Source organism: Lissotriton helveticus, chromosome 6, assembly GCF_964261635.1.
Source record: "Lissotriton helveticus chromosome 6, aLisHel1.1, whole genome shotgun sequence".
Classification (NCBI taxonomy): Eukaryota; Metazoa; Chordata; class Amphibia; order Caudata; family Salamandridae; genus Lissotriton; species Lissotriton helveticus.
The window spans coordinates 713,660,933-713,685,228 of record NC_136067.1 but is presented as its reverse complement, the minus strand read 5'-3'; the positions used below and the strand labels follow the sequence as shown (position 1 = coordinate 713,685,228).

The 24,296-nt window shown below is 44.9% G+C and overlaps 1 long non-coding RNA gene across 1 annotated transcript in view; it reads left to right on the top strand.

The window, feature by feature from the left end:
- LOC144761506 (uncharacterized) overlaps nt 1-24,296 on the top strand; it is a 190,730-nt gene that overhangs the window by 44,594 nt on the left and 121,840 nt on the right. Inside the window, exon 2 of the long non-coding RNA XR_013595749.1 lies at nt 21,715-21,821. This is a non-coding gene — a long non-coding RNA (uncharacterized LOC144761506). The remainder of the gene's footprint in view (nt 1-21,714; nt 21,822-24,296) is intronic.

Genomic DNA, 24,296 nt, shown 5'->3' with positions numbered 1-24,296 from the left:
CCACGTGGATGTGCCACGAGCAATGGGCTTCATGACAGGATTCACTGAATTTATTTGACTGTGTGAGGGCCAAAGTGCAGGTCAGGAATGAGGTGCATCATCAAAGTTCTCTTTTTTTTTTTTTTAAATGTATTATGGTATTTCCCCATTTTTTTGTTGTTGTACAGGGCACAGCAAAACAATAACATTACATTTAACACATTCCTAAATTAATCTTAACATAGAATACAAAATGTACATCCAGCAAAATAAAATAAAAATATATAGCAAGCTACCCACTGTCTTCCTCCTTCTATATTGTTATAGGTTCCCAAATTTGCATACCTAATTTCCTTCCCTTTTTCCCCCTGCTTGCATAAATTGCTTTCTCTAAGGTATAAGTCATAAGCAATTTCGCTAGCCATTGATGGTAGGTCGGTGGAAGGCAGTCAAGCCATGCCGAGGCGATACATAACCTTAATACTACCATGGCTACAAAGATAAAGTATCCACCTTCCATCTGTCTATCAGCATCATTCACTCCAAGCAGTATTATTGATAGTGTTAAAGTGATTTCTATTCCTAATGACCTTTGGAAGAACACCTCAATATCATTTTGTGTTGCTTGCAAGTGAGTGCATGTCGCAAAGATATGTACAATGTCAGCCTCCAAACTGCCACATCTTGGGCAATTGATTTCCGTTGTCCGCCCCCATTATGCAATTCTTGCGGTTGTGTAATATAATGGGTACAAAGTTTTATAGTGTTGTGCCTGGAGAGCCGCTGGGCACAGAATTTTCTGCCCCATATCTAGTGATAAGCGGAAGCATTCCTTCCCTATACCTAACTTGAGCACCCATTTATCTTCATATTTTTGCAGATCGTCCTGCTTATGCTCTATCAATTCAGCATAGAACCTTTTAATTGTACAGTCTGCTCCACCCTGGACAATCTCCATAATTGAATTTCTTTCAAAACCCGCCAGCCCTCTCTTTTTTGTCCCTATAAAACTTCTAATTTGCAAATATTTAAAAAAATGTCTTGAATCTAATCCATACATTGTCTGAATCTCCGAGAATTGCATCATTCCCTGTGTTCCCATAATATCCCCAATCTTTGTTATCCCCTGCCTCCCCCACTCTCTGAACACTAAATCAGAAAATATATCTTGGGGAAATGCAGAATTATTAATCATTCTGGTATACGCGTTATATTTTTTTGTGAAAGCCTTCCAAATATTATGCGCTGCAATGATCGTTTTGAATCTGGTCCTTTTAAAATAACTAGAATCAGTATGCTTCAGAAATGCATTCTCCGCCTCATCCCCCAAAACCAAGGCATATATTGCTATTGTACCTAGCTCCTCCTGCCCTTCCAACTCCGCTCCCCCCAGGAGGCCTGTCATATACTGTAGGGCAGCTGCCCAATAGTAGAGTTTCAAATCCGGCAATGCCAATCCTCCCCTATCCTTTGGCCATGCCATAAACCTCAGTGCTCTTCTGGTCTTTCCCTTAGCCCAAACAAACCTATTAATCATGTGCTCTAAAATCTTAAACCATTTTGCTTCAAAAAACAGCGGGACTGCCCTAAAAACATAAAGAAACTCAGGGAGGATCATCATTTTCACAATTTTGGTGCATCCTACTTTGGAGACATGGCCAAACTTCAAAGCCTCAATCTCGACCTGTATTATAGCCTCTGTGGGGTCTGGGGTGACAACGGCCACGTCATCGGCATATGCCAAAATCTGACAATGACCCCTGTGTGTAGTCAATGGGGAAATGTTGTCATTTATCTCCATTCTACATATCAATGGGTCCAAGTACATGGCAAATAACAGTGGGGAGCGTGGGCATCCCTGCCTTGTTCCCCGCTTAATTTGTAGTGGCAATGTGGATTCCGCATTTACTCGTATACAAGCTGCCGGGGCTGTGTATAATGCTTGTATTGCTTTGACAAACCCATCCCCAAAACCGGCTCTTCTTAAGATAAACCACAGGTAGTCCCAGGAGACCCGATCAAAAGCTTTCTCTGCGTCTAACAACAACACTGCCATCAAGTCTCCTGCGACTTCTGTGGCATCAAATAGGGTAATGACCTTCCGTGTGTGATGGGTAGTGCCTCTCCCTGGGATAAACCCGTGCTGATTGCTACTCACCAGTGTGTCTATTATGCTAGCAAACCTTATTGCCAGTGCCTTGGAATAAAGCTTTGAGTCAGCATTCATAAGGGTAATTAGCCTATATGAGCCGGGTTCAGTAGGCGGCTTCCCCTTTTTTGAAATGATAACGATATCCGCCCCTGCCCAGGATCTGGGTATAGATACCCCTGTCTGTGCCTGCCGTATGGTATTTATCATATCCTGACTAATAATATTCCAAAAAACTTTAAAAAAATCGATTGGGATTTGGTCTGGCCCTGCCGCCTTCCCGGAAGGGAAATTCGTTATGGCAGCCTTGATCTCTTCTGGCTCTGGGGATGCGTCTAGCCTTTCACCTTCCTCCTCAGCTAAAATAGCCACCGGTATATCCTGTAAATATGCGCATATTTCATCAGGATCTTTGCCTTGTTGTTCATCATATAATGTAGCGTAGAATTGCCTAAAAACTTCACGAATCCCATCAGGGTCTGTGAAAAGTCTTCCCGCAATGTCCTTAATCTCCCTCACCTCTCCTGTAGCTACCTTCAGTCTAGTACGTACCGATAGGGTACGTCCCACCGTTTCGCTAAACTCATGACACCTCTCCCTGCTTGCTAGAAAGATCTTAGCAGCCATATTTGCTATATCCTCTTCTGCATCCATTTTTGCCTTAGCTGCTTTGATAAGGACCTGATCAAGCGGCGCCCCTGCTATCACACATTGAGACAGCTCCTCCTCAGCATCCAATACGGCCTTGGCTAGTTCTGTGATTTTTACCTGCTCCTGTTTTCGTTTAAAAGTATTAAAGCTTAGGGTCGCCCCTCGAACTCCCGCCTTAAAGGTATCCCACACATTGCCTGAAGAAGTGCTGTCCCTGTTGATCTCAAAAAAGGTTTTGATCCATTGTGTCATGTGTTGTATATAGTTATCATCTTTCAGCAGCCCTCTCTCAAAGGTCCATACCCGCTCCCTTCTATGTGTTGTTGCTGAAGTCAGATTAAAAATCAAAGGATTATGATCGGAGAGAGTATCCGAGGGAGCCTTTCGATTTTTAATTGAGACAGCAGAGAGCTAGATGAGAAGAAATAATCTAGCCTTACGCATACCTTGTGTGGGGCTGAGTAAAAACTGAACCCTTTTTCCCCAGGTTTTAAGCTACCCCAGACATCTGCCAACGCGTTGTTCCTTGCGAGGCTGAGAACTGCTTGGCATACCCTTTTTTTTCTACCTTGATATCTCCCATGAGACCCTAGCCCCAAACATCCCGCACCATTAATATTAAAATCCACAGGCAAAATAATACATGGGGACCAGGTAGCCAATTCCACATCCAAAAAATCAAAGATCTCTGGATCATCTTCAATTGAACCGTAAATTGAGCCTAGGGTAATCCACTCCCCATTGATTAAACACTCTACAAGCACCCATCAACCCCACTGATCTTCGAGTTTCTACGTTTGGATAGTATAGCAACTCCTCTATTCCTAGACCCCTGTTTCGAGTATGCTAACACATGAAATCCTAATTGTTCTAAAAGATACCCTTGTGTCTCCATAATGTGTGTTTCCTGGAGGCACACAAAATCCACCCTCATAGTCTTCAGTAGTGTAGACACCCGTTGTCTTTTCTGCCGATCATTTACACCACAGACATTCCATGTGACTAGTCGAGTACCCATTTAAAAAACATCCGGCGTTTGTCCTAGCCAGTTATCCATGCAAAATGTATTAATGTTTTTTCCTTCGTTGCGTATTTCAGTCATTAGTGATTCATTGTAATAAGTGCTCTGCCACCTCCAACTTGCGACCCTTCCCAATACACCCAAGTGTTGTTTCGATGTGCCGTGCCCCGTACCCACTCCCTCCCCCCAGCCCCCGCCTGAGACCTCTACCTGACGAGCCCCCCCCCTTACTGGCAAATAGGTCAATCCTGACCTATATGTGACAGCTGTGGCCCCAGGTTGTCCCTCCTTCCCCTCCCCTCCCCTCCCTTTTTACATCCTTTTACATCCTTTTCTTTACTGGCACTACTACTAATGCCTGATCTAGTGCTGAAGTCTTCAACCTTGACTACCTAGTTCACTTTTCCATGTTACTATTGGTGTGACTTACGATTTGTCTGCCTCACAGCGACCGTCATATTGCTCTAGCCTCTTTTTTCCCTAATCTCAGTAAGATATTCTTGTGCCTTCATTTCCGAATAAAACACCCTGAACTGCCCATTTACGCCTACTTTAAGGCGACATGGGAACATTAAAAAAGCTTTGCAACCTAAGTTCTGAAATGGTGATATTAATTGTCTCATCCGCCACCTTCTCTCGACTGGGGCGTGGCAAAAGTCAGGCCGAGCAAAAAATGTTGTGCCATTGTACGTGCGCCTAGCCTAAGGCTTAGCCTTACTCATGATCTCCTCTCTCAGCAAGAAATTCCCTACATAAGCCAAAATAGCCCTCGGCTTATCTGCTATATTTCCATTTCTCTGAATCAAAGGAAACCGGTGAGCACGTTGCACTTCATTTTCCCGAGTCCACGTAGTTATTTCGGGGAATCCCCCTCTAAGCAAGTCAATAACATATGCCCGTACATCTTGCCCTTCCTTCCCTTCTGCCACACCAAGCAGTCTTATGTTATTACGTCTTTGGCGGTTCTCGAAATCCTCGAGCTTCCATAGGACGTCAGACAATGTTTTCTCCTGGTCCTGTCTGAATTCCTGCAATTTTACAACTTCATCTTCCAACTTCTCTGTTCTTTCTTCGACCTCCGTGACTCTGCCTGCCATTCTGCATACAGTTTATTTACTTTTTGCAGTGACCCCTGTATTTTCTTATTTGCCTGCCTAGCCCTATGGCTTTCAGATCTGGCCTCCCCTTGCATCTGCTTCAAGGTTGTATATAAGAGGTCGAGCGTAGAGGCCTGCATTTGACTCTGAGACTGGGGCTGTTGAGGATTGCTTCCTACCCTCTCTTGATATAACTGTGAAGTAGCAGAGTAGTCCCAGTCCAATTTTTTCGCCACTTCGGGCTGTGAAGGGCTTGTTGTCCTTTTTGACCTGTTGCGTGGTCTAGTCTTACTACTTTTAGATTTCTGGTGAGTGCAGGCCCTATGCACCGTATTCCCTTCTACCTCCAATGTATCTGATTCCAGCTCTGAGGCCTCCGTAAAGCTCTCTTCCGCTGATGAGAGCGAGCCTGATCCTTCCTCCTCCTACTCTTCCTCCTCCTCACCCTCATCGTCAGTAACAGAAAAGAAGCATTCATCACTAGGTGACCCAGGAATTTAAAAAGTAGTGGGCGGCCCTTGTATAGTGGACATACAGTTAGCAGATAGCTCATTAGTTTTATCAATCATCATAGCTTGCTTAGGGCTCATTGATTGTCCCCTGTAGCCTGCTCCGTTACCGCAGCACATCCACTTCCAGCTTTCTCCCCAGCCTGCCCTGGTGCTCCTGTACCACAAGGCACGGAGAATATATTTAGTCTATTGCTTAGGTAATAAGGTCTGTTCAGTATTGTGCCTGCGGATGTCCTCACAATCACCCCTATTGATATTCTCGGTTATGGGCACAGGTAATTGCCATTCCAGACCCGCATTGTCATCCCCCCTACCTGCGGGCCCTTAGAGCTCTGCGGAACCTGCCTCGGCTGGTGATCTCGATGCTCTGTTCCATGAAGAGACGCTGGGAGCTCCTCGCACTGCATTCCCAACTGTTCCACGCTATGAGCCTCATTCTCAATAGCTGTAATCTGTCCATCGGTAACCATCTCAACGGCATGCGTCTTATCCTGCCGATCCGCATTGTTGTTGCTCGGCTCTCTTTGGATGCACGCGGCTCTGGCTCCTGCGGGGATGGGTGACTCCGGATTCTGTGAAAGTGCTGGGGCAAATGAGTCGAATAAGGTAGGCTGGTGTAAATTGTTTTCCTTTATTGAATCCTCATCATTCTGCCGAACCTTATTCCCTCTTCTTCCGCCAATGCCCTTCTCTTTCTTTTCCTTTGCTTTCTTGCTGCTCGCGGCTGCTCTGAGTTTCTCTGGATTCCTCTCGATGAGTCTCCGGGTCTGTGCTTTTGTTCTCAGATTAGCTGCTGGTACACCGGGGTCACTGAGGACTGCTTTCTCTTTGTCCTTCTCTTTCTGCTCCTTTCGCTCCTTCGGCGATTTCTGTGTTTTTGGTGCCATAGCTTGCATCAGATTCCACCAACCAAGGTGGCAGTACTGTCTCGTTATCCCGCTAATCAGTTTTAAAATCTGCGGTCGTGCTTGCCTTTTCCCGCTTGAAGAGAGCCACCACAATTGCCGCTGGGTCCAGACAGCTATATAGGGCATACTTCAGCATACTTCATAGGCGACCAGCAACACTCCTCAGCAGTAATCAGAAACCATGGGAGAGGGGAGAGAGTGTGACTACTCCCTACGGCCTGTCAGCGGCCATCTTGCTCCCACTCGCATCACCAAAGTTCTCATTGTGTCCCATTTCTGGAAACAAAATAATGCTGTGTGTGGGTTATTTGTCTGATATATCAAGGGTTCTCTAGGTAAGGCTTGGGGTACACTAACGTTGTGGTCTCATTACATATCTGGCTCAAATAGTTGTTGATATCAGATGCAAAAATGTGCTAAGATTTTATACTCCACTGCAATACTCAGTAGATTTGGATTTCATGCTATATCACCCAAAATTTGTAATTGCTGCTATTTGTGACCTACAAGTTACTTTTGGTGATGATTTAATTTTAAGGCACTCAGACGTACTATGATTTCAATGAACTTTGGTGCGGAGTAGCTATTTCCCTTTGCTAAGTCAACGTTAACTTAAATTTAGCCTGCCCTTTCTCTAGTTACCTTTCCTGCGTTCATTGCTTTGTCACATATACATAGGGTTGACCAGTTCTCTGGGGTGTGGCTGGGGTATTTTCCAAGGTATGCAAATTCTCCAGCCTCTAGCTTAAATTCATCCAGGACCCCTACTGCTATACAATCTCCTATCGGGTGTCCCTTTGCTTTGTCTTTCGTGTTCTTGAGGAGTTTGAGGAGGGGTGTGGTACCAATCTCAATGCTGCTGCCAAAAAGTAGCCTTGAATTACTTTGAGGTACACCAGGAAACAGTGATTCTCCTGAGTCTCATGAGTCAGAAGTGTACACAAGCAGAATGTCAGCACACTGTGGTGACTATAAGGTAACAGGGGTATTTCTTGTCAGAACATACATTTAGACTAGTGAAGATTAGCTGAGCTATTAAAGTGCACATGTGAATCAGGACTGAAATATGTTTTCAAATTATAACCAATTTATTTATTTATTTATTTAATGTGATTTTCTATAAGGCAAACATTACCCGAAGGTGTCAGAGCGCTTTACAAAATAACCAGTTGATATACATAAGGACTTAGGATTACATGAGTTACATAAAAGATACAACCAGGAAAAAAATTGCAAATGTACAAGTTGTAAAGTCACACAGGCAAGAGATACAAATAGAAAAAATTGCAAATGTACAAGTTGTAAAGTCACTCAAGGAAGAGATACAAATGGATAAACTCTAAGAATCACATAGGAATGGTAGTGAGTACAAAGGTATACTACATATACTAGTGGTTAGGGTTATCTCTATATACATATATAAACAAATAGTAGATTTTCTCAGGATTCCATTTTACCAGCGATTCGGCTTGGACAAGTATATATCACATATTTTCAGAGTGAAAAGAGAAATACTTTTTTTTTAATTAAAGTAAAAAGGGGTAGAGAACGGTATGTGGGAGAAGAGATAGAGGCTGAGAGTGGTGAGAGGCGAGAGGGGGACCTGAGGGGGAGAAAGAGATAAGGCAGTCCAGTGTAAGTGAAATGTCTGGAAGGTCAGCAGGATGGAATCCAAGGGACCAAAGGAAAGGACAAGAATCAACAAAATGGCGGACTCGGGTCATGGGCATCGATGAAAACTATCTCAACATGGCAAGATGCACCCGGGCAAGAGTGACAACAGGAGAAGGTCCCAAAATGGTGAGGCACAGACGAGTTCCAGTCCAAAAGTTACGAGGGCCAAGTCCAAAGGAAACAAGGGAGCCGACCCAACGTAGGAAGAACAAGAGGAGAAAAAGGGGCTAGACAGTCAAAAGGAGGAGCATCTTCAGTATTTGCATCTCCTTTCACCACTGCGGCACACACATGATCCCTGGTCTAAATGCTCCCACGCTACTGTACCAGGCACCACAGTCCACTGTCATTAGCTGGAGGGGTGTTAAAACATATCCCCAGCTTTCCACCCAGCTTTCATGCTCGACAAAAAGCTGATGTCTATCTTGGCTCTCCCAGGTGGGTGTTAGCAGCTTCGTCATATGTAGGGGGTGAGCGCTGTAATTAAAATCCTCTCCCGGTCGTGTAACCTGTCCCGCCCGTCCGCTGTGGACACGGGCCCCCATCCACACACTGCAGTCGGGCCACACAGGTGGATGGAGGCTGCAGATCCGGCGATCACGGGCTGCACCAGCTGCGGGCGCCTGCCGCGCGCCCGCAGGGGAAGATGAAAGGGCAGCACGGGTCCCGCTCCTGATGTCGCGGCCCCTGCATTTTTAACTCATAACGTGGGTCAGTTTCTCCATCGGAGGCAGTAAGAGGCATTTCCTTTTCATCCAAGTCATTCAAAGGCAGCGTATTATGAAAATAACAATAGCTCTCCTCTAGGAAGTAACTGGCTGAATAATTACTACAATATATACATGTTATAGATGAGATAAGAGATGATACATGAAAAATAAAGTGCCCAGCATGAGATGTTCATCCCTCTCTTCTTGCATTTTAGTATGTCATTCAGGAATCCATGGGTCCTTTACAGTTTGAGATTAAAAGTTACTTGGATGGGTAAATGAGCAGATGTTGTGAAGGCAGAACTGTCCTTTTGCATTCAGGTGGATGCTTTCCTTTATTTGAGTACTGAGTGATGTGGTGGTCTATTGGTTGGCTCCGAAAGGTTTGAAGGACCAGAAAGGAGTGTCATAACAACAATTGATGGACAGAATGCAGAACAATGTCATACATTCACCCCAGTACAGAGATCTGGGCCTAAATCCATCATTTTTTTTGCACTCCACACCACCCCAGGTCAGACATGGCTATATGCAAATCAGCCTTGACCCTGTGCCTCATGGGAACAGTCCAGCCCGAACTGCCAAGCCATGTCTTTCCTGGACCGGAATCAAGCATCCAAGGACCGGTTTCTGGCTATCAGCCTTTATCAGCCTGGATAACTTGACTCCAGTGGTGTGGAGAGCATGGGACTCACGTCTGAGCATACCCATCCCACTCGGGGTGGCAAATGCAAAAACAAGAATTGATGGACAGAATGCAGAACAATGTCATACATTCACCCCAGTACAGAGATCTGAGCCTAAATCCATCATTTTTTTGCACTCCACACCACCCCAGGTCAGACATGGCTATATGCAAATCAGCCTTGACCCTGTGCCTCATGGGAACAGTCCAGCCGGAACTGCCAAGCCATGTCTTTCCTGGACCGGAATCAAGCATCCAAGGACCGGTTTCTGGCAATCAGCCTTCATCAGCCTGGATAGCTTGACTTCAGTGGTGTGGAGAGCATGGGACTCATGTCTGAGCATACCCATCCCACTGGGGGTGACAAATGCAAAAACAACAATTGATGGACAGAATGCAGAACAATGTCATACATTCACCCCAGTACAGAGATCTGGGCCTAAATCCATCGTTTTTTTGCACTCCACACCACCCCAGGTCAGGCATGGCTATATGCAAATCAGCCTTGACCCTGTGCCTCATGGGAACAGTCCAGCCCGAACTGCGAAGCCATGTCTTTCCTGGACCGGAATCAAGCATCCAAGGACCGATTTCTGGCTATCAGCCTTAATCAGCCTGGATAGCTTGACTCCAGTGGTGTGGAGAGCTTGGGACTCACGTCTGAGCATAACCATCCCACTCGGGGTGACAAATGCAAAAACAACAATTGATGGACAGAATGCAGTACAATGACACACATTCACCCCAGTACAGAGATCTGGGCCGAAATCCATCGTTTTTTTGCACTCCACACCACCCCAGGTCAGACATGGCTATATGCAAATCAGCCTTGACTCTGTGCCTCATGGGAACAGTCCAGCCTGAACTGCCAAACCATGTCTTTCCTGGACCGGAATCAAGCATCCAAGGACCGGTTTCTGGCTATCAGCCTTCATCAGCCTGGATAGCTTGACTCCAGTGGTGTGGAGAGCATGGGACTCACGTCTGAGCATACCCATCCCACTCGGGGTGACAAATGCAAAAACAACAATTGATGGACAGAATGCAGAACAATGTCATACATTCACCCCAGTACAGAGATCTGGGCCTAAATCCATCATTTTTTTGCACTCCACATCACCCCAGGTAAGACATGGCTATATGCAAATCAGCCTTGACCCTGTGCCTCATGGGAAAAGTCCAGCCCGAACTGCCAAGCCATGTCTTTCCTGGACCGGAATCAAGCATCCAAGGACCGGTTTCTGGCTATCAGCCTTCATCAGCCTGGATAGCTTGACTCCAGTGTTGTGGAGAGCATGGGACTCACGTCTGAGCATACCCATCCCACTCGGGGTGAGAAATGCAAAAACAACAATTGATGGACAGAATGCAGAACAATGTCATACATTCACCCCAGTACAGAGAGATCTGGGCCTATATCCATCGTTTTTTTGCACTCCACACCACCCCAGGTCAGACATGGCTATATGCAAATCAGCCTTGACCCTGTGCCTCATGGGAACAGTCCAGCCCGAACTGCTAAGCCATGTCTTTCCTGGACCGGAATCAAGCATCCAAGGACCGGTTTCTGGCTATCAGCCTTCATCAGCCTGGATAGCTTGACTCCAGTGGTGTGGAGAGCATGGGACTCATGTCTGAGCATACCCATCCCACTCGGGGTGAGAATTGCAAAAACAACAATTGATGGACAGAATGCAGAACAATGTCATACATTCGCCCCAGTACAGAGATCTGGCCCTAAATCCATCATTTTTTTGCACTCCACACCACCCCAGTTCAGACATGGCTATATGCAAATCAGCCTTGACCTTCTGCCTCATGTGGCAAGGTATGCTCAGACGTGAGTCCCTTGCTCACTTTGCCACTGGATTCAAACAAGCCGGGCTGAAGACTGCTGTAATGCCAGAAAACGGTCCTCGGTAGCTTGGTTCCGGTCCAGGGAAGGCATGGCTTGGCAGTTCGGGCTGGACTGTTCCCATGAGGCACAGGGTCAGACTGATTTGCATATGGCCATGTCTGAACTGGGGTGGCAGAGTGGGCTAAAGAACGGTGATGGATCAAACCCAGATCTTTTGACTGGGAGTGAGTGTTTGATTGGTTCAGATGCTCCATCCATCACCACCCCCTTTTGTACCGCTTTGGCCGCCATAAGTGTAGCAGGGTATGCTCAGATGTGAGTCCCTTGCTCACTTTGCCACTGGATTTAAGCAAGCTGGTCTGAAGACGGCTGTAATGCCAGAAACCGGTCCTCGGAAGCTTGTTTCCGGTCCACGGAAGGCATGGCTTGGCAGTTCGGGCTGGACTGTTCCCATGAGGCACAGGGTCAGACTGATTTGCATATGGCCATGTCTGAACTGGGGTGGCAGAGTGGGCTAAAGAACGGTGATGGATCAAACCCAGATCTTTTGACTGGGTGTGAGTGTTTGATTGGTTCAGATGCTCCGTCCATCACCACCCCCTTTTGTACCGCTTTGGCCGCCATAAGTGTGGCAGGGTATGCTCAGACGTGAGTCCCTTGCTCACTTTGTCACTGGATTCAAGCAAGCCGGGCTGAAGACGGCTGTAATGCCAGAAACTGGTCCTCGGAAGCTTGTTTCCGGTGCAGGGAAGGCATGGCTTGGCAGTTCGGGCAGGACTGTTCCCATGAGGCACAGGGTCAGACTGATTTGCATATGGCCATGTCTGAACTGGGGTGGCAGAGTGGGCTAAAGAACGGTGATGGATCAAACCCAGATCTTTTGACTGGGTGTGAGTGTTTGATTGGTTCAGATGCTCCGTCCATCACCACCCCCTTTTGTACCGCTTTGGTCGCCATAAGTGTGGCAGGGTATGCTCAGACGTGAGTCCCTTGCTCACTTTGCCACTGGATTCAAGCAAGCCGGGCTGAAGACGGCTGTAATGCCAGAAAATGGTCCTCGGAAGCTTGTTTCCGGTCCAGGGAAGGCATGGCTTGGCAGTTCGGCTGGACTGTTCCCATGAGGCACAGGGTCAGACTGATTTGCATATGGCCATGTCTGAACTGGGGTGGCAGAGTGGGCTAACGAACTGTGATGGATCACACCCAGATCTTTTGACTGTGTGTGAGTGTTTGATTGGTTCAGATGCTCCGTCCATCACCACCCCCTTTTGTACCGCAGAAAGGAGTGTCAGCAGCCAGAAATACATGCAACCACTTAGTTCTCTTGTCCCAGCTTCCTAGTGCTGTAGGGAATGCCTCTCATTCTGCTTCGTGATGAGAGTAGAGATGGGTGATTTGTTTTCATTGTACAGTAAGCAGAAGCAAATCTTGGTTCAAATGTATGATATTAGCAAGATTTGCATCTGTCTACTGCTAAACAAAACACAGTGAATTGCAAGAAAAGTGACTAGACCGCGCATGCAGCTCTCCGTTCTCGCAATAATCTTTACTAGAACTGGGTGAAACAAACTGAGAAAACTGAAAAGGGCATGTGCAGTATTGTGATCAAAGCAGACAGGCATGCTGCACAAAGACACTCCCACGTTATTCAGGCCCTCACCTTTAATTGCCTTGCGCAGTGCTTGTTATTCAGGGACCATCGTCCTACTTGGAAAAGTTCCTTTCAGGAATAGCGCAGTAAGGGGCCGCAAAATGTAATTACCTTAAGGATAATTATATTAGTAATTACCTTTATGGTAATTACTTACAGCTGACGAGCTGACAAAACCGACTGTTCATTGCCTTCAGTCCATACCACTGTACACAGAGGGTGCACTTCAGGTTTTCATTCTTTCCTTGTAACCTGTAGCCAGATGCACAAATCCAGTTTAGAGTATTCAGCTATGGATTCGAGGATCCAGGTCCACAGATTCAAGATGGCGGCAGCACGAATGTTGCAGCAAAAACTGAGGATAAAGCATAATTTTGGGGGACTCTAGTCAACGTGCCACTTTAGGAGCCCCCCATACTTTATGGATATGGTACATCTTCACATACTGAAATCTGGCTGAATTAGCTAAAGGTGTGTCAACTACATTTTGTAGCCTGAAACGTATTAGCAAAATAAATAAGGCATTTTCTTTGGTGAATGAAAATTAAATAAAACTACAGAGTCGCTATTGATTATATCATATTTAAAGGGAAAATAATTAGGGGCAGATTTATGAAGGCCTTGCGCCGCCGGTGCGCCATTTTTAACATGGGAAAAAGTGACGCACCGGCGGCGCAAGGCCTTCATAAATCTGCCCCTTAGCCCTTCTCCATTGCGCAAGGAAGGGGTGGGGCACATGACTTACTTTCTCCTAAGTATAAGTAAGAGGTTCCTGCTAGGGATTTTGTGTCAAGATTCTTACTCGAATGTACTGTAGACAAAATTACTTTATGGTTCAATCCAAATTGATCTTGAACCTTTGAACAATCAGAGCATATGCGAAAAAAAATATTCACATTCAACAAAATGAGAAGATAATATCAGAAAAACACGGGAATATGTTTTTTCAGAAATACAAGATTTGTATATAGACAAAATTCAAGAGGGTACAATCAAAAGAAAATTAATGTAGCAAAATACCATGAAAGAGGTATGTACAAATCGACCTGTAATTCATGAATGTATACATCTATTCCAAAAATAATTAAAGCAACATGTCTAAAGATACAGAGTACAGTTACTGACGTGCAATCAATATTCAGGAAATAGATGAGGGAGTTGACGTTTCGGTCTGCCGTGGCGTTTGCCCATCAGACCATCTTCAGGACATTCAATCAGTTTGCATATTTCAAAGACCCTTTGTCACGGTCCGGTAAAGAAATGGGACCCGAGATGAGTCCTGGTATAGAGACGATTTCACCAAGAGACTTCACTGTTGTAAAGATCACTCTAGCGTTAAATCACTTGATGTATTAATTAATATGAAGCATCAGTCAATACGCAGTTTGCAACTATGTTCATAAATTAGAAAACCTCACTTGGAGTGTAAGGCTTAAACAAGCGTTGGCATAGCCAATAGGTCTCGCTTTTGGGACCTTATAAGTATTTAGTTATGCAGCACAATATCCTTGGTGCAACAACACCAACCGTTGCATGGCTAAACACTTATAGGGGTCCCAAAGGCGAGACCTATTGGCTATGCTAATGCTTGTTTTATTTTTTGTAGTAGAAGTGTCCCATCAGTACAAAATGTATGCTGGACACATCACTACGGTGCATGAGGTGTAATGCAGTCTAAAAGAGAACTAGTGCTAAGGAAGAGAGCGGCGGTAGATGTGTAGCTGTCCTGCTCTCTCCTCCTAGTGCAATGACGTTGGTTGCTGTGTTGTGTTGGGGGTGGATTCCTACAGAGAAGGTGGTGAAGGAGGTTTCCATAGTATGGTTCAACTATTGTGTGTGTTATTGAGTAAATCTGCACAACTTTTTTTGTCATTTGATTGGAATCTCACACAAATCAAGATTATTGGGTGTTGTGTGTCTTTTATAGTTTGTATTTAACTAATGCTTAAGCTTTTCAAGTAATTGTCAGTTGCAGGAGACTGGGATGAGCAGAAAATGTTGGAGGTTGCTGTGGGCTCCATTAGCAGCGTTCACACTGACGTATAACCATTATAGACCAGACACACCGCTCAGGCATTTTGAGTACTTTTTAAGCATGAGGGCACACCTTGTGCGCAGTTTCCATGAAGATGATGGCCGAAGTGTGAGTCACGTAACATGAGTAATTTCACCAGATATTATGCATTTTAAAGGAAGGGAAAACACAATTATTCCCAGAACCAGCTTTGAATTGCATTTCTTAGTCTATTAGTAGGTATGCATGGCTAAAATTCATTCATGAGCGTTAAGGAATTGCTTTAGGGTCCCACCAAATTACTGAACAAGTAAATGAAACTAACGAAAAGGGAGGGGGGAGATGTGAGCAGAGCCAAAAACAACAAGTGACGAAAAGGGAGAAGGGAGATGCAAGCAGAGCATCAAAGGGCTGGACAAAAAGGGAGGGGGATTGCGAGGAGCAGAGGAGCCAGAATGAAACTGACGAAAAGGGAGGGGGGAATGCGAGGAGCAGAGGAGCCAGAATGAAACTGACAAAATGGGAGGGGGGGAATGTGAGGAGCATAGGAGCCAGAATGAAACTGCCGAAAAGGGAGGGGGGAGTGCAGGAGCGGAGGAGCCAGAATGAAAGTGACAGTGATCGCGATCAAGCGCAAGGCGAGGGATGCGCTTAATAAAGTCACCGCCCCTTCTCTTACCTCCTGTGAATACTTCTGCCTTGATGTCATCAGTGAGAACAAACCTGTATGCTCACTACACATCATGTACCACCCCCCGGGGGACAACCTCCTCTTCTCCCAACAACTCATGGACACAATGTCAATCAACGCAGGACGGCAAAATACACAAATCTACCTTGGTGACTACAATCTCCACTGGAATGATAGCAGTGACGCAGTAGTTAATAGCCTCGAAAACTTCCTTATCACCTCTGACCTCACTCAAATTTGCAACACCCCAACACATGACAAAGGCTCTATCCTAGACCTGGTCATCTCCAAAGAAGGCACCACTCAACTTGACTCAATACAACCCTGTGACTGGTCAGACCACTATATTATCACATTCCTCATCTAGGAAAAAGTAAAACTCATCCCGGTACAATACGCCATGCCCAAAGTTTGGAAAAGAGACATGAGGAAACTCAATCCAATCTCTCTACCCCCTAACAGCTGCAATCTCCTACTCCCCCCGACCGACGTCACTGACGTCCAGGACCTAACAGACCACTATCTCAACTCCATGGCCTCAGTAATCAATGAGGCCGCTCCAATGCAACTGAAAAGAGTATCCATTAAGATATCCAACCCCTGGTACAACGGGAGTCTCAATGAAGAGAGACGGGCTATGCGAATGGCAGAGCGCACCTGGAGATCAGTCCCCTCAGCACTGCATCTTAAAACTCTGAGGAAAAAGAGAAATGCATATTTCAGGAAAATAAAACGATCAAAATCAGAGTTCTTCAGACTCCAGCTAGACCAAGCAAAAAACCGTCCAAGTAAACTGTTCGAGCTAATCCGATTTCAATCTAAGGAGCTACCCCCAGCTGTCAACAGTGTGAACACTACTCCTTCTTGTGAAGATTTCTCAGCTTTCTTTAACAAAAAAACTGACAATATAAGGAGCGACCTCCTCAATGACGCAATCCTTTCCTCAATACCCAACTGCATAACTCCCAATAAACTAAAAAACAATGCGACCTGGTCATACTTTGACACCTACTCTGAAGAAGAAATTGACAGAATACTCAGCACCCTAAAACCATCCAATCACCTCAATGACCCCCTTCCTGCTAACGCCGTAAAAGACTTCATCCCTCTGCTACTCCCACTCTGGACTAAAATTATCAATAGCTCACTACAACAAGGAACCATCCCTGACGCCCTCAAAGTTGGACAAGTTACACCTTTACTAAAGAAACCAACAGCCGACCCCACTGATTTAAACAACTACCGTCCGATTACCAACATTCCCACTCTCGCCAAACTCTTAGAAAAATGCGTCCAACTACAATTGACAAAGCACATAGAACAGTTTGATCTCCTCAACCCACACCAATCAGGCTTCCGAGCAGGGCACAGCACTGAAACTGCCATGACTCACATAATTGACGACGCCATCCAAATCTTAGATGAAAATAATACCTGCCTCCTCATCCTTCTTGATCTCTCTTCAGCATTCGACACAGTGAAACATGAGAACTTACTCGATCTCCTAAAGACAAGAATGGGCTTCTCTGGGACTGTGCTTCGCTGGTTCACTTCCTTCCTTCACAACAGGTCTCAAAAATTCAAGAGCAAAAACTTGATGTCCTCCCCAGTACCGGTATCTTTAGGTGTCCCTCAAGGATCCTGCCTATCCCCTACTTTGTTCAACCTAGTGATGGAGCCTCTCACCACCCTGCTACAAGCATCCAATGTACACTTTCACATGTACGCTGATGACACACAAATATATCTCAAGTTACATTCCCCCAAAGACATCCTGAGTCTGAATTCAACGATCAGAAGTACCCAATCCTGGCTGGCCGATAACCACTTCAAACTCAATGCTATGAAGACTGAGTTTCTCCTAATCTCACCTCCCTCGAAAATATCCTCCGCACAAACATGGCTTAAGCACCTAACAGCACTCAATGTCCAACCGACAATCGTGGACTCAGCAAAATCCTTAGGCATAACACTTGACACCAACCTCAACATGCAGCAGCATATCAGCAAGGCTAGTAAGGGGGCGAACTTCCAAATAAATACCTTGAGGAAACTGAAACCCTTCCTTCCAGCAAAAGACTTCCAAACAGCAGTACAAGCTCTAGTCATCCCGCGCATAGACTACGGCAGTGTGGCCCTCTGCGACCTCCCCCTAACGTCAACTGCACCCCTCAGAGCGTCACTAAATGCGGCAGCGAGACTCATCACTGGATCAAAAAAACATCCGCATATCTCCCCTGACTTCAAATCCTTGAACTGGCTGCCTCTTGAAGCCAGAATACACCTGAAAATTGCCTGCATGACGCACAGGGCTATTCACCTGAAATCACCTAGCTACCTCACTCATAAGTTGACAATTTCAGGAGGGTCCAGAACTACCAGGAGCACAAACAATCTTCTGCTGAAACCGCGAAGATTCCGGAAGGAAAAAACTTACAAACGCTCCTTCTCTGGAATGGCGCCCAGGATCTGGAACGCACTTCCTCCTGAAACTAGGCTCATCTCCTCCTCCCTTCTCTTTAAGAGAGAAGTCAAAAGTATCCTTATGGCTAAATATACTTGAACAATGCGTCTGACCTACACTGCGAACAGTATTCCAGTATTTTATTATGATTTAGCCTATATATTCCCTTGCACTTGTGTTGTGACTTATATTAGTCTATATATTTTAGCATATTAACCTTGATTCCTCATACATGTACTATATATTTTAGTATAATAGCCTTGATTCCTCGTACCTGTACTATATTTCTGTTATTTTTGTTATGTACATGAACTTGATGATTTACCTACCTACTTTGCCCCCTGTTTCCCCTACCCTTCCACCAGCTTGTGTAAAGCGCTCTGTTATCTGCAAAGATCTTGTTCGCGCTATATAAAACTTTGAAAATAAATAAATAAATAAATGAGCATGAGGAATGCCATATGGTGCTTCTGCTCAAGCACGCGCCCGCACACATGCACTGCAAGCTGTAGCCGGCGGTCGCATTTTTTGAAGCCCTTACTTAACCCGTTGACCGCGGCGGGAATTCTGCCTCGGTGCGGGTGATTTATGACTGGGTGTGGTCAGAACGGCCCGGTCATCCTCCGCACACGCCCACCGTGACGTCAGACAGACAGGGGCCGTCCGACACACGGAAAGGGTTAAAGTATCGCCAGATCAGCACAAGCGCTGGATCAGGCGAGACCTAAAAAGAGTGTGTTGGTCAATTTGATCCATATGTAACGTAATAATTGGCATCTGTCCTGTGAAATCAAAGTATTGCCTTACACTAGGAGTGAGGTTTTCTAACTTGAAAGATGGTATGACGGACAAACGCCACGACAGACTAAAACATCGACTCCCTCATCTATTTCCTAAATATTGAATTATTGAATTATAATTAATTTGACTGCCCAAGCATCCAAAGGTATATTGCGTTCCCCCACGTTTTTATCCTTAATTTATCCTAAGGCACAACATTGTGCCTAAAACTAATACTATGCATCCTTGGGCAAAGTAATGGAAGTAGAAGGGAGGTATCACCCTCATACACAGCTTTGTTGCCCCTTGCCGGGGGCGGGGGGGGGGGCAAATGACACCCCATCTTTTGCCTACATTAGAACTTCTTAGAAGACCAAAGCATGTAAAAATAAACAAATACATTCACTCAAAAAAATGAACTTAAAGGGCAGTTAAGTTTGTCAGGCTACAGTGGTGGTGAAATCAGAATACTTACAGAGATGGTAAAACCTTAACCTTAGATACTACCCCATTCACACTTAACTCTCAACCCGACATATTCTTATTATAATATGAACAATATTTACACACACTCACCTAACATACTGGTTTATCGCTGACATGTCCTTTCCACTTCTCAGAAACCATGGCAGTTGTGTGAGTTATGGTAAAAGCTTAACCTCACCTATCACTCTCGCCATCGTCATTCAACCTTCCCTGCCCTACCGTAAACAAAAAATATTTTCACAGATACAATACCACATTACATAATGTGCAATCTCATGATTACATCTACAATACAAAGACCCTGTTGCACTGATACCCATACCTGCATGTGGTCGGCAGGCCCCGTTCCAGAGTGAGTGCAAAGCTCAGCCAAGGGAACGGTTGGCCCTCCCAAGGTCAATTCTCAAGTATGAGTGCAAATGTGTTTTTGTTTTTTGCTTAATCCCCTCACTTGCATGATAATACATTTGGCTCCTAAATGTGTCTGTCTAAAGGTGTGAAAGTCAGCATGCATGGATGCATGCTCATGTGGTTTCTCCAATCCACAAAAGAACAGCAGGGTGCCCTATGACACACCCACTACAATAAAAGACATAGAATGTGAGGTCTCATCAGTGGACATTTTGGAGTGAGACAATAACATGGCAGACGGAGCGAAAATAATGTTGCCTTCCTAAGAGAAGTAAAAAAAACACATATATATGTATGTGTATGTCTTCGTGTGTGTGTGTGTGTGTGTGCGTGTGTATGTAAAATTGTAGAATATATATTTTAGAAGTGGTTTGTTTTCTTCCTACTGTAAAACCAGTCGTAATATGCAGCACTAACTGGCAAAGAACTGTTGCCTCTTGACAGTTACTTATTGCTATTTACAATGCGACAACTGGACGAAATATGTTATTCGCCAACAAAGTGTAAAATTTAATATGTATTTTAAATTGTTCTTAAAAATTTAGTGTAGTATTTATTCTGTTTAGTTTAGGGCTACATGCTTTTATGACAAAGTTGTCGAATAAAGTATTTAAACTTGTTATACCAAGCACCACATAACACACACAAAAAAGCATATATTTGCTTACTGAAAAAACGGTTTCAATTAAGTTAAAGTTACAATGGAACGGAGACTACAATATATAAAAAGAGCAGGTCTCCAAAGTACTACTGAATCACATGTGATATGCATACCATGGTTCTATACAATTACCTTAACTATTTGTGAATATTGCAGGGAGTCTTGTCTGCGCGATGCTCATTCAGAAGTTGGTAAAAACCATACAATAACTGATGTGAAGGCAGTACCTTTGAGGTACATGTTTAATTGTTACAGCCGATATCCATTTTATTTGTAACTTGTTAACAAATGTGTATTAGGTTATCACGCCCTTAAAGGTCTTTGTTAGGCGTAGACCTTAATTTGTTTGCTCCCCGATCCCGGTATTGCAAGTAGCGTGGCATTAGCACAATCCAGAGATTATATCCTCTATACATTTTGTCAAATATTAGGTTGGAAAGAGCAAACATCTGCTGCAATCGAGTGAGTAAATTCCAGAAACACACATTATGACTGATTCTAACCTGTGAAAATCTGAATGGGACAGTCGTTTTTCCCCATGCTAATACTCTAAGGTGCAGTAATGTTATACCGAGTAAACATTAGCAGCTATTAAATCTTAAATTCTAATTATCATGTGTGAATCTATTCATAAATAATTCCAGTAGTATTGTTGGAAGACACAGCAAAGCACAGGTTTCCAGGCGTAATATTGAGAATGTCACAAGACATTTTCAGGAGACTTCTCCATAGCGAAGGGCTCTACACAAATGGAATCCCACACGGTGGAAACATAATTTTTCTCCATGGAGAAACCTTTTCCTTACACCCATGGTAAACGTAGGGGTGGTTGGGGGGGGAGTGAGTACCCCATCACTTCCTTAAAGTGGATTTACTTCAGCCCTTAGCTTAAGTAAATCTCCTGCCATGTCCTAGGTGAAAAGGAAAATAGAAAGGAATTTGGTAATGCCCGCACATGTATATTTTTGTTGGTGTTTATAAAACGTTCCAAGGCTAATCACACCTTGGAATACCCACTTATTATGCCTTGAGTGAGGTTTACTACAGCTGATTTGTACTTACTCTTGGAGAAATCTACAGTAGTAAATGCATATCTGCCTACCAAGAATCAATTTGTGAATTCCTGAAATAACATTTAAAAAAATATGTCATTTTGCTAGTAAACACGGGGTTAACTTTTGGTCAATTGCGTATTATGGTAGGAATCTGCAAAGTTGTGAAGATAACACATTTGCAAATTTTTGAACTCTTCCAACATTGTGACGGATGAAGCTGACAAAGTATTTTAAAATATGTTTCCTCTATTCTACAGTCCCTTAATTACACCACTCGGCAATCCTGTGACACGGGTTCTGATGAGATTACTGCCCTTTCTCCAGTACTGCATGTCCAGGGGCAAGTTTTATAGCAGCAGTGAAGGTGATGTATGATACTCATTTTCCTGCTGATTCTCAGGGCTGAATGACCACAGGAAAAAAATTCAGTTGGATGTACTGTAAGCCTTCAGGCAACAGAATAGATGTCATACAAAAGGAAGTGGAGTGATATTTTATAATTCGCATGCATTGCCTTAATAGTATATCTAGAATGTTGGGTATCTGTGAGATGTTTTACTCATCTAGCAGGAGTGATATGGACCCTCAAGTCCCACCAGAGCAACTCAAAAGTTCTTCTGGAAACTCCTCTAAGATCAACATGCCAGCCTCCTCTACAACCTTAACTTCTGCTATACTTAATATTTATTGACTCTAACATCCTGCTTAATCAAATGTATATATTAAATACACCAACAACAAGTCTTCCTGTGTCTGCTTACCCTCATGCATGTGAAAATACCATAACCTTATGCTCTAGCAACAAAGTGGGCTCAGGTAAGCGTACGCAGACAACTTTGAAATCCTTTCTCAAATGTGATTATGAGGTGGCTGCACACTCCTCTTCTTTGGTCAGCAGGGATACTAGTCCTACGGGCGGTCACATACCCTCCACAATAAATAAAATCCAGACTGCGAGCCTTCATGCAACTCAGAAGAGACTACCAAACTTCGAGATTAATGAGAGCCCAGACTCCAACTATGGCCATGACAACAGCAGTGGTATTACTAACTCTAGGTCTCTCCAAAACCACGGTGAAGGGTCCATTAGTAACATACCCCTAGGAGTTTTCCAGGATATCGAAGGCATGACTGAGGAATAACCTACACCTGGAGAGCCTCTGACCACAACTGTCTCTTCATCTATTGAGCCTAGGCAGACCGCAGGGTATTTCACCCCCATGGTAGTAGCAGTGACCAGAGCACGCGCGACAGTCCACATGTCTTTCCAGGCCAAGTAACTATGAATGCAGTTGCAAAAACTCTTGATTCTATCTTTTTGCCCATACTGGCTCAAACCAGGAAAGCGTCCTGTCCACACGCAAAGGGCTACATACCCCACCCCCGTAGTTTGTCTGGAGGCAGGGCAGGAAGAGAGGACATCTGTGCTCTTCAAAAGCATGCCTTTCAAACTTCCCCCACTTCAAAGGTCCCACTGGGTATAAGTACTGGACCTCAGACACCAACACTTCAGTATACTTCTGGACCTGTGGATACTCTGCCAAGAATTTGGACTGCTGTGCAGCTGAAGGACTGCCACTCTGCTGGACTGCATTCTCTTCAACTCCTGCTTTTCTGCTTGATCTGCTGCTTGCTTCCCTCTTGCCTGGGTGAGAAGGACTGGCCCTGCATCTTTTGACTGCAGAACCTAGAGTGACTCGAAGGGCTCTTTGACTGGCCTCCTGATCTGAAACCTCAAGGACATACCAGGCTTCCAACTCCTGCACCTGGATTCAGCAATCTAGGAGTCTACCCTGCCAAGTGGTGTCACCCCAGTCCTGAACCATTGGAAGTGGTCCTAAGGTGCTTGCCAGCGGAGCCACACATCTTCTCTGCTGAGCGATGCATCCCTGAGCAGAACCAACGCATCTCCTTGGCTGAACGGTGCACCCCAGAGAAGAATGGACGCAACGCCACTGCTGTGTTGGTTGGACCTGTCGCAAAAGACTTGCATTGCCCCTGCCTCCCACCTCTTGGGTCCAACTCATCGCCTACAGAACCACCGCTGTGTGGAGCTTTTCCCTGGCGCAAGCTCCTCACATCCCTTGTCGAGTGCAGCCTCGACGATGACGCCGTAGCTCGACATCGTATCTTTACCGCTCATCTGAAGCGGCGCAACACCTCAGCTGTATTTTGCATCCTCGACACGGGACTTTAAATCGCAAGCCCAGTTGACAGGATCCTCGATGCATCATGATCTTGGGCAGCAGCTTCACACATCTCGGACCCGACGCATTGCCTCAGCTGCGCAAAGCATCCCTGACGCGGATCCACACAATGCTCCGCAACCAAGATTTAAGGTACTCTGTTAAGTGCGCCTAACTAGGTCCCTGTAGCCTACCTGACCTACATCTCAGGCAGCCTGAACTTGTGATTTTGTCCCGGTCTAGCGGGACCAGATATCCCCAATAGTGCCTTGCACTTTTTGGTGCTATTTTTCACTATAAACTTTCAAAATCAATATCTCCGGTTCTACAAATTGAATTTCGGTTGTTTTGGTCTTATTTTATTTACTAAAGTCAAATCACTTTTGCTAACTTGGTGTGGGATATTTTTAGGTGGTGTTATCACTGTATTACTGTTTGAAGTGTTATACAAATACTTTACACACTGCCCCTAGATTAAACCTGACTGCTCTGTGCCAAGCTACCAGAGAGTGAGCACAGGTAAATGTAGGGTTTGCCTGTGCCTTACTTTGACTAGGATTGTGGTTTCTGCTTGACCAGGGCTTACACCCCAATAAACCAACAGCCCAATTTCTAACAGAATGCATATATATGTGAACAAGTGAAGTAGTGTG